Here is an 18046-nt window from a genome sequence, read left to right as displayed (position 1 = left end):
TCAGGGGGAGACGGCACTGGGACAGCGTGCTGCTGTGAGGAGGAGAGGGCACTGGGACAGTGTGCTGACATCAGGAGGAGAGGGCACTGGGACAGCGTGCTGACGTCAGGAGGAGAGGGCACTGGGACAGCGTGGTGACGTCAGGAGGAGAGGGCACTGGCTCGGTGTGCTGATGTCAGGTGGAGATGGCACTGGAACACCGTGCTGACATCAGGAGGAGACGGCACTGGAACACCGTGCTGACGTCAGGAGGAGAGGGCACTGGGACACCGTGGTGACGTCAGGAGGAGAGGGCACTGGGACAGCGTGCTGACGTCAGGAGGAGAGGGCACTGGGACAGTGTGCTGATGTCAGGAGGAGACGGCACTGCGACGGCGTGCTGAAGTCAGAAGGAGACAGCACTGGGACAACACGCTGATGTCGGGCGGAGACGGCACTGGGAAAGCGCCCAGGTGTCAGGAAGAGACGACACTGGGACAACACGCTGACGTCAGAAGGAGACGGCACAGGGACAGCGTGCTGACGTCAGGGGGAACGGCACTGGGACAACACAGTGATGTCAGGCGGAGACGGCACTGGGACAGCGCCATGATGTCAGGAAGAGACAACACTGGGACAACACGCTGACGTTAGGGGGAGACGGCACAGGGACAGCGTGCTGATGTCAGGAGGAGATGGCACTGGGACAGAGTGCTGACGTCAGGGGGAGACAGCGCTAGGACAGGACACTGATGTCAGGAAATGGTACTGGCACAGCATGCTGATGTCAGGAGGAGACGGCACTGAGACAGCGTGCTGATGTCAGGAGGAGAAGGCACTGGAACACCGTGCTGACATCAGGAGGAGACGGCACTGGAACACCGTGGTGACATCAGGAGGAGACGGCACTGGAACACCGTGGTGACATCAGGAGGAGACGGCGCTGGGACAGCGTGCTGACATCAGGAGGAGACGGCACTGGAACAGCGCACTGATGTCAGGAGACGGCACTGGGACAGCGTGCTGATGTCAGAAGGAGATGGCAGTGGCACAGTGCACTGACGACAAGAGGAGACGGCACTGGGAAGCGTGGTGACGTCAGGGGTAGACGTCATCGGACAGCGTGCTGATGTCAGGAGACGGCACTGGGACAGGGCGCTGATGTCAGGAGACAGCACTGGGACAGCGGCTGACCTCAGGAGACGGCATTGGGACAGCCTGCTGACCTCAGGAGCCGGCACTGGTCAGCGAGCTGACGTCAGGAGGAGAGGGTACTGGGACAGTGTGCTGATGTCAGGAAGAGGCAGCACTGGCAGAGTGTGCTGATGTCAGGAGGAGGCGGCACTGGGACAGCTGCTCACGCCAGGAAGAGGCGGCACTGGGACAGCTGCTGATGTCAGGAAGAGGCGGCACTGGGACAGCGTGCTGACGTCAGGAGGAGAGGGCACTGGGACAGTGTGCTGATGTCAGGAAGAGGCAGCACTGGGACAGTGTGCTGACGTCAGGAGGAGAGGGCACGGGGACAGCGTGCTGACGTCAGGAGGAGACGGCAGTGGCACAGTGCACTGACGACAAGAGGAGACGGCACTGGGAAGCGTGGTGACGTCAAGAGGAGACGTCATCGGACAGCGTGCTGATGTCAGGAGACAGCACTGGGACAGCGTGCTGACATCAGGGGGAGATGGCACTGGAACAGCGAGCTGCTGTGAGGAGGAGACGGCACTGGGTCAGCGTGCTGATGTCAGGAGACGGCACTGGGACAGGTTGCTGATGTCAGGAGGAGACGGCACTGGGACAGCATGCTGACATCAGGGGGAGATGGCACTGGAACAGCGAGCTGCTGTGAGGAGAGACGGCACTGAGACAGCGTGGTGACGTCAGGAGGAGACGGCACTGGAACACCGTGCTGACATCAGGGGGAGACGGCACTGGAACACCGTGCTGACATCAGGGGGAGATGGCACTGGGACAGCGTGCTGACATCAGGGGGAGATGGCACTGGGACAGCGTGTTGCTGTGAGGAGGAGACGGCACTGGGACAGCGTGCTGATGTCAGGAGGAGAAATCATCGGACAGGGTGCTGATGACAGGAGACAGAACTGGGACATGGTGCTGATGACAGGAGACGGCACTGGGACAGCGTGCTGACCTCAGGAGACGGCACTGGGACAGCCTGTTCACGCCAGGAAGAGGCGGCACTGGGACAGCGTGCTCACGCCAGGAAGAGGCGGCACTGGGACAGCTGCTGATGTCAGGAAGAGGCGGTACTGGGACAGCTGCTGATGTCAGGAAGAGGCGGCACTGGGACAGCGTGCTCACGCCAGGAAGAGGCGGCACTGGGACAGCGTGCTCACGACAGGAAGAGGCGGCACTGGGACAGCTGATGATGTCAGGAAGAGGCGGCACTGGGACAGCTGCTGATGTCAGGAAGAGGCAGCACTGCGACAGTGTGCTGACGTCAGGAGGAGAGGGCACTGGGACAGCGTGCTGATGTCAGGAGGAGACGGTGGTGGCACAGTGCACTGACGACAAGAGGAGACGGCACTGGGAAGCGTGGTGACGTCAGGAGGAGACGTCATCGGACAGCGTGCTGATGTCAGGAGACAGCACTGGGACATGGTGCTGATGACAGGAGACAGCACTGGGACATGGTGCTGATGACAGGAGACGGCACTGGGACAGCGTGCTGACCTCAGGAGATGGCACTGGGACAGCCTGCTGACCTCAGGAGCCGGCACTGGACAGCGTGCTGACCTCAGGAGACGGCACTGGGACAACGTGCTGACGTCAGGAAGAGACGGCACTGGGACAGCGTGCTGACGTCAGGAGGCTACGGCAGTGGCACAGTGCACTAACGACAGGAGGAGACGGCACTGGGAAGCGTGGTGACGTCAGGAGGAGAAATCATCGGACAGGGTGCTGATGACAGGAGACAGCACTGGGACATGGTGCTGATGACAGGAGACGGCACTGGGACAGCGTGCTGACCTCAGGAGACGGCACTGGGACAGCCTGCTGACCTCAGGAGGAGAGGGCACTGGGACAGCGTGCTCACGCCAGGAAGAGGCGGCACTGGGACAGCGTGCTCACGCCAGGAAGAGGCGGCACTGGGACAGCTGCTGATGTCAGGAAGAGGCGGTACTGGGACAGCTGCTGATGTCAGGAAGAGGCGGCACTGGGACAGCTGCTGATGTCAGGAAGAGGCAGCACTGGGACAGCGTGCTCACGACAGGAAGAGGCGGCACAGGGACAGCGTGCTCACGACAGGAAGAGGCGGCACTGGGACAGCTGCTGATGTCAGGAAGAGGCGGCACTGGGACAGCGTGCTGACGTCAGGGGGAGAGGGCACTGGGACAGTGTGCTGATGTCAGGAAGAGGCAGCACTGGGACAGTGTGCTGACGTCAGGAGGAGAGGGCACTGGGACAGTGTGCTGATGTCAGGAGGTGAGGGCACTGGGACAGTAGTGTGCTGATGTCAGGAAGACGCGGCACTGGGACAGCGTGTTGACCTCAGGAGCCGGCACTGGACAGCGAGCTGACGTCAGGAGGAGAGGGCACTGGGACAGTAGTGTGCTGATGTCAGGAAGACGCGGCACTGGGACAGCGTGCTCACGCCAGGAAGAGGCGGCACTGGGACAGCTGCTGATGTCAGGAAGAGGCGGCACTGGGACAGCGTGCTGACGTCAGGAGGAGACGGCACTGGAACACCGTGCTGACGTCAGGAGCAGAGGGCACTGGGACAGCGTGCTGATGTCAGGAGGAGATGGCACTGGTACAGCGTGCTGACGTCAGGAGGAGAGGGCACTGGGACAGTGTGCTGATGTCAGGAAGAGGCAGCACTGGGACAGCGTGCTGACGTCAGGAGGAGATGGCAGTGGCACAGTGCACTGACGACAGGAGGAGACGTCATCGGACAGCGTGCTGTCAGGAGACAGCACTGGGACAGCGTGCTGACCTCAGGAGCCGGCACTGGACAGCGAGCTGACGTCTGCAGGAGAGGGCACTGGGACAGTCAGTTGATGTCAGGAAGACGCGCACTGGGACAGTGTGCTGATGTCAGGAGGAGACGGCACTGGGACAGGGTGCTGATGTCTGGAAGAGGCGGCACTGGGACAGCGTGCTCACGCCAGGAAGAGGCAGCACTGGGACAGCTGCTGATGTCAGGAAGAGGCGGCACTGGGACAGCGTGCTGATGTCAGGAGGAGATGGCACTGGTACAGCGTGCTGACGTCAGGAGGAGATGGCAGTGGCACAGTGCACTGACGACAAGAGGAGACGGCACTGGGAAGCGTGGTGACGTCAGGAGTAGACGTCATCGGACAGCGTGCTGATGTCAGGAGACGGCACTGGGGCAGTGTGCTGATGTCAGGAGACAGCACTGGGACAGCGTGCTGACCTCAGGAGCCGGCACTGGACAGCGAGCTGACGTCAGGAGGAGAGGGCACTGGGACAGTGTGCTGATGTCAGGAAGACGCGGCACTGGGAGAGAGTGCTGATGTCAGGAGGAGACGGCACTGGGACAGTGTGCTGATGTCAGGAGGAGGCAACACTGGGACAGCGTGCTCACGCCAGGAAGAGGAGGCACTGGGACAGCTGCTGATGTCAGGAAGAGGCGTCACTGGGACAGCGTGCTGATGTCAGGGGGAGATGGCACTGGTACAGCGTACTGATGTCAGGAGGAGAGGGCACTGGGACAGTGTGCTGATGTCAGGACGAGGTGGCACTGGGACAGCGTGCTGACGTCAGGAGGAGATGGCAGTGGCACAGTGCACTGACGACAAGAGGAGACTGCACTGGCAAGAATGGTGACGTCAGGAGGAGACGTCATCGGACAGCGTGCTGATGTCAGGAGACAGCACTGGGACAGCGTGCTGACCTCAGGAGCCGGCACTGGACATCGAGCTGACGTCAGGAGGAGAGGGCACTGGGACAGTCTGTTGATGTCTGGAAGACGCGGCACTGTGACAGTGTGCTGATGTCAGGAGGAGGCGAGACTGGGACAGCGTGCACACGCCAGGAAGAGGCGGCACTGGGACAGCTGCTGATGTCAGGAGGAGACGGCACTGGGCCAGGGTGCTGATGTCAGGAAGAGGCGGCACTGGGACAGCGTGCTCACGCCAGGAAGAGGCGGCACTGGGACAGCTGCTGATGTCAGGAGGAGATGGCAGTGGCACAGTGCACTGACGACAAGAGGAGACGGCACTGGGACAGTGTGCTGATGTCAGGAGGAGACGGCACTGGGACAGTGTGCTGATGTCAGGAGGAGACGGCACTGGGACAGTGTGCTGATGTCAGGAGGAGGCGGCACCGGGACAACTGCTGATGTCAGGAAGAGGCGGCACGGGACAGCGTGCTGATGTCAGAAGGAGATGGCAGTGGCACAGTGCACTGACGACAAGAGGAGACGGCACTGGGAAGCGTGGTGACGTCAGGGGTAGACGTCATCGGACAGCTTGCTGATGTCAGGAGACGGCACTGGGACAGGGTGCTGATGTCAGGAGACAGCACTGGGACAGCGGCTGACCTCAGGAGACGGCACTGGGACAGCCTGCTGACCTCAGGAGCCGGCACTGGTCAGCGAGCTGACGTCAGGAGGAGAGGGTACTGGGACAGTGTGCTGATGTCAGGAAGAGGCAGCACTGGCACAGTGTGCTGATGTCAGGAAGAGGCGGCACTGGGACAGCTGCTCACGCCAGGAAGAGGCGGCACTGGGACAGCTGCTGATGTCAGGAAGAGGCGGCACTGGGACAGCGTGCTGACGTCAGGAGGAGAGGGCACTGGGACAGTGTGCTGATGTCAGGAAGAGGCAGCACTGGGACAGTGTGCTGACGTCAGGAGGAGAGGGCACTGGGACTGCGTGCTGACGTCAGGAGGAGACGGCAGTGGCACAGTGCACTGACGACAAGAGGAGACAGCACTGGGACAGCGTGCTGACCTCAGGAGCCGGCACTGGACAGCGAGCTGACGTCAGGAGGAGAGGGCACTGGGACAGTAGTGTGCTGATGTCAGGAAGACGCGGCACTGGGACAGTGTGCTGATGTCAGGAGGAGACGGCACTGGGACAGGTTGCTGATGTCAGGAGGAGACGGCACTGGGATAGCGTGCTGACATCAGGGGGAGATGGCACTGGAACAGCGAGCTGCTGTGAGGAGACGGCACTGAGACAGCGTGCTGATGTCAGGAGGAGATGGCGCTGGGACAGCGTGCTGATGTAAGGAGGAGACGGCACTTGAACACCGTGCTGACATCAGGGGGAGACGGCACTGGAACACCGTGCTGACATCAGGGGGAGATGGCACTGGGACAGCGTGCTGACATCAGGAGGAGATGGCACTGGGACAGCGTGTTGCTGTGAGGAGGAGACGGCACTGGGTCAGCGTGCTGATGTCAGGAGACGGCACTGGGACAGCGTGCTGACGTCAGGAGGAGACGGCAGTGGGACAGTGTGCTGACGTCAGGAGGAGACGGCACTGGGACAGTGTGCTGATGTCAGGAAGAGACGGCACTGGGACAGCGTGCTGACGTCAGGAGGAGACGGCACTGGGACAGTGTGCTGATGTCAGGAAGAGACGGCACTGGGACAGCGTGCTGACATCAGGGGGAGATGGCACTGGGACAGCGTGTTGCTGTGAGGAGGAGACGGCACTGGGTCAGCGTGCTGATGTCAGGAGACGGCACTGGGACAGCGTGCTGACGTCAGGAGGAGACGGCACTGGGACAGTGTGCTGATGTCAGGAAGAGACGGCACTGGGACAGCGTGCTGACGTCAGGAAGAGACGGCACTGGGACAGCGTGCTGACGTCAGGAGGAGACGGCAGTGGCACAGTGCACTAACGACTGGAGGAGACGGCACTGGGAAGCGTGGTGACGTCAGGAGGAGAAGTCATCGGACAGGGTGCTGATGACAGGAGACAGCACAGGGACATGGTGCTGATGACAGGAGACGGCACTGGGACAGCGTGCTGACCTCAGGAGGAGAGGGCACTGGGACAGTAGTGTGCTGATGTCAGGAGGAGGCGGCACTGGGACAGCGTGCTCACGCCAGGAAGAGGCGGCACTGGGACAGCGTGCTCACGCCAGGAAGAGGCGGCACTGGGACAGCTGCTGATGTCAGGAAGAGGCGGCACTGGGACAGCTGCTGATGTCAGGAAGAGGCGGCACTGGGACAGCGTGCTGACCTCAGGAGACGGCACTGGGACAGCGGCTGACCTCAGGAGACGGCACTGGGACAGCCTGCTGACCTCAGGAGCCGGCACTGGTCAGCGAGCTGACGTCAGGAGGAGAGGGTACTGGGACAGTAGTGTGCTGATGTCAGGAAGAGGCGGCACTGGGACAGCGTGCTGACCTCAGGAGACGGCAATGGGACAGCGTGCTCACGACAGGAAGAGGCGGCACTCGGACAGCTGCTGATGTCAGGAAGTGGCGGCACTGGGACAGCTGCTGATGTCAGGAAGTGGCGGCACTGGGACAGCTGCTGATGTCAGGAAGTGGCGGCACTGGGACAGCTGCTGATGTCAGGAAGAGGCGGCACTGGGACAGCGTGCTGATGTCAGGAAGAGGCAGCACTGGGACAGTGTGCTGACGTCAGGAGGAGTGGGCACTGGGACAGCGTGCTAACGTCAGGAGGAGACGGTGGTGGCACAGTGCACTGACGACAAGAGGAGACGGCACTGGGAAGCGTGGTGACGTCAGGAGGAGACGTCATCGGACAGCGTGCTGATGACAGGAGACGGCACTGGGACAGGGTGCTGATGACAGGAGACAGCACTGGGACATGGTGCTGATGACAGGAGACGGCACTGGGACAGCGTGCTGACCTCAGGAGCCGGCACTGGACAGCGTGCTGACCTCAGGAGACGGCACTGGGACAGCCTGCTGAGCTCAGGAGCCGGCACTGGACAGCGTGCTGACCTCAGGAGACGGCACTGGGACAGCCTGCTCATGACAGGAAGAGGCGGCACTGGGACAGCGTGCTCACGACAGGAAGAGGCGGCACTGGGACAGCTGCTGATGTCAGGAAGAGGCGGCACTGGGACAGCGTGCTGACATCAGGAGGAGAGGGCACTGGGACAGCGTGCTGACGTCAGGAGGAGACGGCACTGGGACAGCCTGCTCACGACAGGAAGAGGCGGCACTGGGACAGCGTGCTCACGACAGGAAGAGGCGGCACTGGGACAGCTGCTGATGTCAGGAAGAGGCGGCACTGGGACAGCGTGCTGACGTCAGGAGGAGAGGGCACTGGGACAGCGTGCTGACGTCAGGAGGAGACGGCAGTGGCACAGTGCACTGACGACAAGAGGAGACGGCACTGGGAAGCGTGGTGACGTCAGGAGGAGACGTCATCGGACAGCGTGCTGACCTCAGGAGGAGAGGGCACTGGGACAGCGTGCTCACGACAGGAAGAGGCGGCACTGGGACAGCGTGCTCACGCCAGGAAGAGGCAGCACTGGGACAGCTGCTGATGTCAGGAAGAGGCGGCACTGGGACAGCGTGCTGATGTCAGGAGGAGATGGCACTGGTACAGCGTGCTGATGTCAGGAGGAGATGGCAGTGGCACAGTGCACTGACGACAAGAGGAGACGGCACTGGGAAGCGTGGTGACGTCAGGAGTAGACGTCATCGGACAGCGTGCTGATGTCAGGAGACGGCACTGGGGCAGTGTGCTGATGTCAGGAGACAGCACTGGGACAGCGTGCTGACCTCAGGAGCCGGCACTGGACAGCGAGCTGACGTCAGGAGGAGAGGGCACTGGGACAGTGTGCTGATGTCAGGAAGACGCGGCACTGGGAGAGTGTGCTGATGTCAGGAGGAGACGGCACTGGGACAGTGTGCTGATGTCAGGAGGAGGCAACACTGGGACAGCGTGCTCACGCCAGGAAGAGGAGGCACTGGGACAGCTGCTGATGTCAGGAAGAGGCGGCACTGGGACAGCGTGCTGATGTCAGGGGGAGATGGCACTGGTACAGCGTGCTGATGTCAGGAGGAGAGGGCACTGGGACAGTGTGCTGATGTCAGGACGAGGTGGCACTGGGACAGCGTGCTGACGTCAGGAGGAGATGGCAGTGGCACAGTGCACTGACGACAAGAGGAGACGGCACTGGGAAGAATGGTGACGTCAGGAGGAGACGTCATCGGACAGCGTGCTGATGTCAGGAGACAGCACTGGGACAGCGTGCTGACCTCAGGAGCCGGCACTGGGCATCGAGCTGACGTCAGGAGCAGAGGGCACTGGGACAGTCTGTTGATGTCTGGAAGACACGGCACTGTGACAGTGTGCTGATGTCAGGAGGAGACGGCACTGGGACAGTGTGCTGATGTCAGGAGGAGGCGAGACTGGGACAGCGTGCACACGCCAGGAAGAGGCGGCACTGGGACAGCTGCTGATGTCAGGAGGAGACGGCACTGGGCCAGGGTGCTGATGTCAGGAAGAGGCGGCACTGGGACAGCGTGCTCACGCCAGGAAGAGGCGGCACTGGGACAGCTGCTCACGCCAGGAAGAGGCGGCACTGGGACAGCTGCTGATGTCAGGAGGAGACGGCACTGGGACAGTGTGCTGATGTCAGGAGGATACGGCACTGGGACAGTGTGCTGATATCAGGAGGAGACGGCACTGGGACAGTGTGCTGATGTCAGGAGGAGATGGCAGTGGCACAGTGCACTGACGACAAGAGGAGACGGCACTGGGACAGTGTGCTGATGTCAGGAGGAGGCGACACTGGGACAGCGTGCTCACGCCAGGAAGAGGCGGCACTGGGACAGCTGCTGATGTCAGGAGGAGACGGCACTGGGACAGTATGCTGATGTCAGGAGGAGACGGCACTGGGACAGTGTGCTGATGTCAGGAGGAGACGGCACTGGGACAGTGTGCTGATGTCAGGAGGAGACGGCACTGGGACAGTGTGCTGATGTCAGGAGGAGGCGGCACCGGGACAACTGCTGATGTCAGGAAGAGGCGGCACGGGACAGCGTGCTGATGTCAGAAGGAGATGGCAGTGGCACAGTGCACTGACGACAAGAGGAGACGGCACTGGGAAGCGTGGTGACGTCAGGGGTAGACGTCATCGGACAGCTTGCTGATGTCAGGAGACGGCACTGGGACAGGGTGCTGATGTCAGGAGACAGCACTGGGACAGCGGCTGACCTCAGGAGACGGCACTGGGACAGCCTGCTGACCTCAGGAGCCGGCACTGGTCAGCGAGCTGACGTCAGGTGGAGAGGGTACTGGGACAGTGTGCTGATGTCAGGAAGAGGCAGCACTGGCACAGTGTGCTGATGTCAGGAAGAGGCGGCACTGGGACAGCTGCTCACGCCAGGAAGAGGCGGCACTGGGACAGCTGCTGATGTCAGGAAGAGGCGGCACTGGGACAGCGTGCTGACGTCAGGAGGAGAGGGCACTGGGACAGTGTGCTGATGTCAGGAAGAGGCAGCACTGGGACAGTGTGCTGACGTCAGGAGGAGAGGGCACTGGGACTGCGTGCTGACGTCAGGAGGAGACGGCAGTGGCACAGTGCACTGACGACAAGAGGAGACAGCACTGGGACAGCGTGCTGACCTCAGGAGCCGGCACTGGACAGCGAGCTGACGTCAGGAGGAGAGGGCACTGGGACAGTAGTGTGCTGATGTCAGGAAGACGCGGCACTGGGACAGTGTGCTGATGTCAGGAGGAGACGGCACTGGGACAGGTTGCTGATGTCAGGAGGAGACGGCACTGGGATAGCGTGCTGACATCAGGGGGAGATGGCACTGGAACAGCGAGCTGCTGTGAGGAGGAGACGGCACTGAGACAGCGTGCTGATGTCAGGAGGAGACGGCACTGGAACACCGTGCTGACATCAGGAGGAGACGGCACTGGAACACCATGCTGACATCAGGAGGAGACGGCACTGGAACACCGTGCTGACATCAGGGGGAGACGGCACTGGGACAGCGTGCTGACATCAGGAGGAGATGGCACTGGAACACCGTGCTGACATCAGGGGGAGATGGCACTGGGACAGCGTGTTGCTGTGAGGAGGAGACGGCACTGGGACAGCGTGCTGATGTCAGGAGGAGACGGCACTGGAACACCGTGCTGACATCAGGGGGAGATGGCACTGGGACAGCGTGCTGACATCAGGGGGAGATGGCACTGGGACAGCGTGCTGATGTCAGGAGACGGCACTGGGTCAGCGTGCTGATGTCAGGAGACGGCACTGGGACAGCGTGCTGACGTCAGGAGGAGACGGCAGTGGGACAGTGTGCTGACGTCAGGAGGAGACGGCACTGGGACAGTGTGCTGATGTCAGGAAGAGACGGCACTGGGACAGCGTGCTGACGTCAGGAGGAGACGGCACTGGGTCAGTGTGCTGATGTCAGGAGACGGCACTGGGACAGCGTGCTGACGTCAGGAGGAGACGGCACTGGGTCAGCGTGCTGATGTCAGGAGACGGCACTGGGACAGCGTGCTGACGTCAGGAGGAGACGGCAGTGGGACAGTGTGCTGACGTCAGGAGGAGACGGCAGTGGGACAGTGTGCTGATGTCAGGAAGAGACGGCACTGGGACAGCGTGCTGACGTCAGGAGGAGACGGCACTGGGACAGCGTGCTGACGTCAGGAGGAGATGGCAGTGGCACAGTGCACTAACGACTGGAGGAGACGGCACTGGGAAGCGTGGTGACGTCAGGAGGAGAAGTCATCGGACACGGTGCTGATGACAGGAGACAGCACTGGGACATGGTGCTGATGACAGGAGACAGCACTGGGACAGCGTGCTGACCTCAGGAGCCGGCACTGGCCAGCGAGCTGACGTCAGGAGGAGACGGCACTGGGCCAGGGTGCTGATGTCAGGAAGAGGCGGCACTGGGACAGCGTGCTGACCTCAGGAGACGGCACTGGGACAGCCTGCTGACCTCAGGAGGAGAGGGCACTGGGACAGTAGTGTGCTGATGTCAGGAAGAGGCGGCACTGGGACAGCTGCTGATGTCAGGAAGAGGTGGGACTGGGACAGCGTGCTCACGCCAGGAAGAGGCGGCACTGGGACAGCGTGCTCACGCCAGGAAGAGGCGGCACTGGGACAGCTGCTGATGTCAGGAAGAGGCGGCACTGGGACAGCTGCTGATGTCAGGAAGAGGCGGCACTGGGACAGCGTGCTGACCTCAGGAGACGGCACTGGGACAGCGGCTGACCTCAGGAGACGGCACTGGGACAGCCTGCTGACCTCAGGAGCCGGCACTGGTCAGCGAGCTGACGTCAGGAGGAGAGGGTACTGGGACAGTAGTGTGCTGATGTCAGGAAGAGGCGGCACTGGGACAGCGTGCTGACCTCAGGAGACGGCACTGGGACAGCGTGCTCACGACAGGAAGAGGCGGCACTCGGACAGCTGCTGATGTCAGGAAGTGGCGGCACTGGGACAGCTGCTGATGTCAGGAAGAGGCGGCACTGGGACAGCGTGCTGATGTCAGGAAGAGGCAGCACTGGGACAGTGTGCTGACGTCAGGAGGAGTGGGCACTGGGACAGCGTGCTAACGTCAGGAGGAGACGGTGGTGGCACAGTGCACTGACGACAAGAGGAGACGGCACTGGGAAGCGTGGTGACGTCAGGAGGAGACGTCATCGGACAGCGTGCTGATGACAGGAGACGGCACTGGGAGAGGGTGCTGATGACAGGAGACAGCACTGGGACATGGTGCTGATGACAGGAGACGGCACTGGGACAGCGTGCTGACCTCAGGAGCCGGCACTGGACAGCGTGCTGACCTCAGGAGACGGCACTGGGACAGCCTGCTCATGACAGGAAGAGGCGGCACTGGGACAGCGTGCTCACGACAGGAAGAGGCGGCACTGGGACAGCTGCTGATGTCAGGAAGAGGCGGCACTGGGACAGCGTGCTGACATCAGGAGGAGAGGGCACTGGGACAGCGTGCTGACGTCAGGAGGAGACGGCACTGGGACAGCCTGCTCACGACAGGAAGAGGCGGCACTGGGACAGCTGCTGATGTCAGGAAGAGGCGGCACTGGGACAGCGTGCTGACGTCAGGAGGAGAGGGCACTGGGACAGCGTGCTGACGTCAGGAGACGGCAGTGGCACAGTGCACTGACGACAAGAGGAGACGGCACTGGGAAGCGTGGTGATGTCAGGAGGAGACGTCATCGGACAGCGTGCTGATGTCAGGAGACAGCACTGGGACAGCGTGCTGACCTCAGGAGGAGAGGGCACTGGGACAGCGTGCTGACGTCAGGAGGAGACGGCAGTGGCACAGTGCACTGACGACAAGAGGAGACGGCACTGGGAAGCGTGGTGACGTCAGGAGGAGACGGCAGTGGCACAGTGCACTGACGACAAGAGGAGACGGCACTGGGAAGCGTGGTGACGTCAGGAGGAGACGTCATCGGACAGCGTGCTGATGTCAGGAGACAGCACTGGGACAGCGTGCTGACCTCAGGAGGAGAGGGCACTGGGACAGCGTGCTGACGTCAGGAGGAGACGGCAGTGGCACAGTGCACTGACGACAAGAGGAGACGGCACTGGGAAGCGTGGTGACGTCAGGAGGAGACGTCATCGGACAGCATGCTGACCTCAGGAGCCGGCACTGGACAGCGAGCTGACGTCAGGAGGGCACTGGGACAGTCTGTTGATGTCAGGAAGACGCGGCACTGTGACAGTGTGCTGATGTCAGGAGGAGACGGCACTGGGACAGTGTGCTGATGTCAGAAGGAGGCGAGACTGGGACAGCGTGCACACGCCAGGAAGAGGCGGCACTGGGACAGCTGCTGATGTCAGGAGGAGATGGCACTGGGCCAGGGTGCTGATGTCAGGAAGAGGCGGCACTGGGACAGGGTGCTGATGTCAGGAGGAGATGGCAGTGGCACAGTGCACTAACGCCAAGAGGAGACGGCACTGGGACAGTGTGCTGATGTCAGGAGGTGGCGACACTGGGACAGCGTGCTCACGCCAGGAAGAGGCGGCACTGGGACAGCTGCTGATGTCAGGAGGAGACGGCACTGGGACAGTGTGCTGATGTCAGGAGGAGACGGCACTGGGACAGTGTGCTGATGTCAGGAGGAGACGGCACTGGGACAGTGTGCTGATGTCAAGAGGAGGCGGCACCAGGACAACTGCTGATGTCAGGAAGAGGCGGCACTGGGACAACGTGCTGATGTCAGAAGGAGATGGCAGTGGCACAGTGCACTGACGACAAGAGGAGACGGCACTGGGAAGCGTGGTGACGTCAGGGGTAGACGTCATCGGACAGCTTGCTGATGTCAGGAGACGGCACTGGGACAGGGTGCTGATGTCAGGAGACAGCACTGGGACAGCGGCTGACCTCAGGAGACGGCACTGGGACAGCCTGCTGACCTCAGGAGCCGGCACTGGTCAGCGAGCTGACGTCAGGAGGAGAGGGTACTGGGACAGTGTGCTGATGTCAGGAAGAGGCAGCACTGGCACAGTGTGCTGATGTCAGGAAGAGGCGGCAGTGGGACAGCTGCTCACGCCAGGAACAGGCGGCACTGGGACAGCGTGCTCACGACAGGAAGAGGCGGCACTGGGACAGCTGCTGATGTCAGGAAGAGGCGGCACTGGGACAGCTGCTGATGTCAGAAAGAGGCGGCACTGGGACAGCGTGCTGACGTCAGGGGGAGGGGGCACTGGGACAGTGTGCTGATGTCAGGAAGAGGCAGCACTGGGACAGTGTGCTGATGTCAGGAGGTGAGGGCACTGGGACAGTAGTGTGCTGATGTCAGGAAGACGCGGCACTGGGACAGCGTGCTCACACCAGGAAGAGGCGGCACTGGGACAGCTGCTGATGTCAGGAACAGGCGGCACTGGAACACCGTGCTGACGTCAGGAGCAGAGGGCACTGGGACAGCGTGCTGATGTCAGGAGGAGATGGCACTGGTACAGCGTGCTGACCTCAGGACCCGGCACTGGACAGCGAGCTGACGTCAGGAGGAGAGGGCACTGGGACAGTAGTGTGCTGATGTCAGGAAGACGCGGCACTGGGACAGCGTGCTGACCTCAGGACCCGGCACTGGACAGCGAGCTGACGTCAGGAGGAGAGGGCACTGGGACAGTAGTGTGCTGATGTCAGGAAGACGCGGCACTGGGACAGCGTGCTCACACCAGGAAGAGGCGGCACTGGGACAGCTGCTGATGTCAGGAACATGCGGCACTGGAACACCGTGCTGACGTCAGGAGCAGAGGGCACTGGGACAGCGTGCTGATGTCAGGAGGAGATGGCACTGGTACAGCGTGCTGACGTCAGGAGGAGAGGGCACTGGGACAGTGTGCTGATGTCAGGAAGAGGCAGCACTGGGACAGCGTGCTGACGTCAGGAGGAGATGGCAGCGGCACAGTGCACTGACGACAGGAGGAGACGTCATCGGACAGCGTGCTGTCAGGAGACAGCACTGGGACAGCGTGCTGACCTCAGGAGCCGGCACTGGACAGCGAGCTGACGTCTGCAGGAGAGGGCACTGGGACAGTCTGTTGATGTCAGGAAGACGCGCACTGGGACAGTGTGCTGATGTCAGGAGGAGACGGCACTGGGACAGGGTGCTGATGTCTGGAAGAGGAGGCACTGGGACAGCGTGCTCACGCCAGGAAGAGGCAGCACTGGGACAGCTGCTGATGTCAGGAAGAGGCGGCACTGGGACAGCGTGCTGATGTCAGGAGGAGATGGCACTGGTACAGTGTGCTGATGTCAGGAGGAGACGGCACTGGGACAGTGTGCTGATGTCAGGAGGAGGCAACACTGGGACAGCGTGCTCACGCCAGGAAGAGGAGGCACTGGGACAGCTGCTGATGTCAGGAAGAGGCGGCACTGGGACAGCGTGCTGATGTCAGGGGGAGATGGCACTGGTACAGCGTGCTGACGTCAGGAGGAGAGGGCACTGGGACAGTGTGCTGATGTCAGGACGAGGTGGCACTGGGACAGCGTGCTGACGTCAGGAGGAAATGGCAGTGGCACAGTGCACTGACGACAAGAGGAGACGGCACTGGGAAGAATGGTGACGTCAGGAGGAGACGTCATCGGACAGCGTGCTGATGACAGGAGACGGCACTGGGACAGCGTGCTGACCTCAGGTGACGGCACTGGGACAGCGTGCTGACCTCAGGAGCCGGCACTGGACAGCGTGCTGACCTCAGGAGCCGGCACTGGACAGCGAGCTGACGTCAGGAGGAGAGGGCACTGGGACAGTGTGCTGATGTCAGGAGACGGCACTGGGACAGCGTGCTGACTTCAGGAGACGGCACTGGGACAGCCTGCTGACCTCAGGAGCTGGCACTGGACAGCGAGCTGACGTCAGGAGGAGAGGGCACTGGGACAGTGTGCTGATGTCAGGAAGACGCGGCACTGGGACAGCGTGCTGATGTCAGGAGGAAACGGCACTGGGACAACGTGCTGATGTCTGGAAGAGGCGTCACTGGGACAGCGTGCTGACGCCAGGAAGATGCGGCACTGGGACAGCGTGCTCACGTCAGGAGACAGTATTGGGACAGCGTGCTGACCTCAGGAGACGGCACTGGGACAACGTGCTGACCTCAGGAAACGGCACTGGGACAACGTGCTGACCTCAGGAAACGGCACTGGGACAGCGTGCTGACCTCAGGAGACGGCACTGGGACAGCGTGCTGACCTCAAGAGACGGCACTGGGACAGCCTGTTGATCTCAGGAGCCGGCACTGGGCAGCGAGCTGACATCAGGAGACGGCACTGCGACAGTGTGCTGATGGCAGGAGACGCACTGGGACAGCGTGCTGACGTCAGGAGGAGAGGGCACTGGAACACCGTGCTGACATCAGGAGACGGCTCTGGGACAGCGTGCTGACGTCAGGAGGAGAGGGCACTGGGACAGTGTGCTGATGTCAGGTGGAGATGGCACTGGGACAGCGTGCTGACGTCAGGAGGAGGGCACTGGAACACCGTGCTGACATCAGGAGACGGCCCTGGGACAGCGTGCTGACGTCAGGAGGAGAGGGCACTGGGACAGTGTGCTGATGTCAGGTGGAGATAGCACTGGGACAGCGTGCTGACGTCAGGAGGAGACGGCACTGGGACAACGTGCTGATGTCAGGGGGAGACGGCACTGGAACAACGTGCTGATGTCAGGGGGAGACGGCACTGGGACAGCGTGCTGCTGTGAGGAGGAGAGGGCACTGGGACAGTGTGCTGACGTCAGGAGGAGAGGGCACTGGGACAGCGTGCTGACGTCAGGAGGAGAGGGCACTGGGACAGCGTGTTGATGTCAGGTGGAGATGGCACTGGAACACCGTGCTGACGTCAGGAGGAGAGGGCACTGGGACAGCGTGTTGATGTCAGGTGGAGATGGCACTGGAACACTGTGCTGACGTCAGGAGGAGAGGGCACTGGGACAGCGTGCTGACGTCAGGAGGAGAGGGCACTGGGACAGTGTGCTGATGTCAGGAGGAGACGGCACTGCGACGGCGTGCTGAAGTCAGAAGGAGACAGCACTGGGACAACACGCTGATGTCGGGCGGAGACGGCACTGGGAAAGCGCCCAGATGTCAGGAAGAGACGACACTGGGACAACACGCTGACGTCAGAAGGAGACGGCACAGGGACAGCGTGCTGACGTCAGGGGGAACGGCACTGGGACAACACAGTGATGTCAGGCGGAGACGGCACTGGGACAGCGCCCTGATGTCAGGAAGAGACAACACTGGGACAACACGCTGACGTTAGGGGGAGACGGCACAGGGACAGCGTGCTGATGTCAGGAGGAGATGGCACTGGGACAGAGTGCTGACGTCAGGGGGAGACAGCGCTAGGACAGGACACTGATGTCAGGAAATGGTACTGGCACAGCATGCTGATGTCAGGAGGAGACGGCGCTGGGACAGCGTGCTGATGTCAGGAGGAGAAGGCACTGGAACACCGTGCTGACATCAGGAGGAGACGGCACTGGAACACCGTGGTGACATCAGGAGGAGACGGCACTGGGACAGCGTGGTGACATCAGGAGGAGACGGCGCTGGGACAGCGTGCTGACATCAGGAGGAGACGGCACTGGAACAACGTGCTGACATCAGGAGGAGACGGCACTGGGACAGCGCGCTGATGTCAG

At 62.0% G+C, this 18046-nt stretch overlaps 1 protein-coding gene across 1 annotated transcript in view; it reads left to right on the top strand.

Annotated features, from left to right (window-relative positions):
• Window positions 1-18046, top strand: part of LOC140410270 (uncharacterized) — a 75300-nt gene that overhangs the window by 22559 nt on the left and 34695 nt on the right. The gene's annotated exons all lie outside the window — the stretch shown is intronic.

The sequence above is a fragment of the Scyliorhinus torazame genome, chromosome 4 (assembly GCF_047496885.1).
Source record: "Scyliorhinus torazame isolate Kashiwa2021f chromosome 4, sScyTor2.1, whole genome shotgun sequence".
Taxonomy (NCBI): Eukaryota; Metazoa; Chordata; class Chondrichthyes; order Carcharhiniformes; family Scyliorhinidae; genus Scyliorhinus; species Scyliorhinus torazame.
Note: the sequence above shows the minus strand (reverse complement) of the source record. Positions and strands in the feature narration are given on the sequence as shown.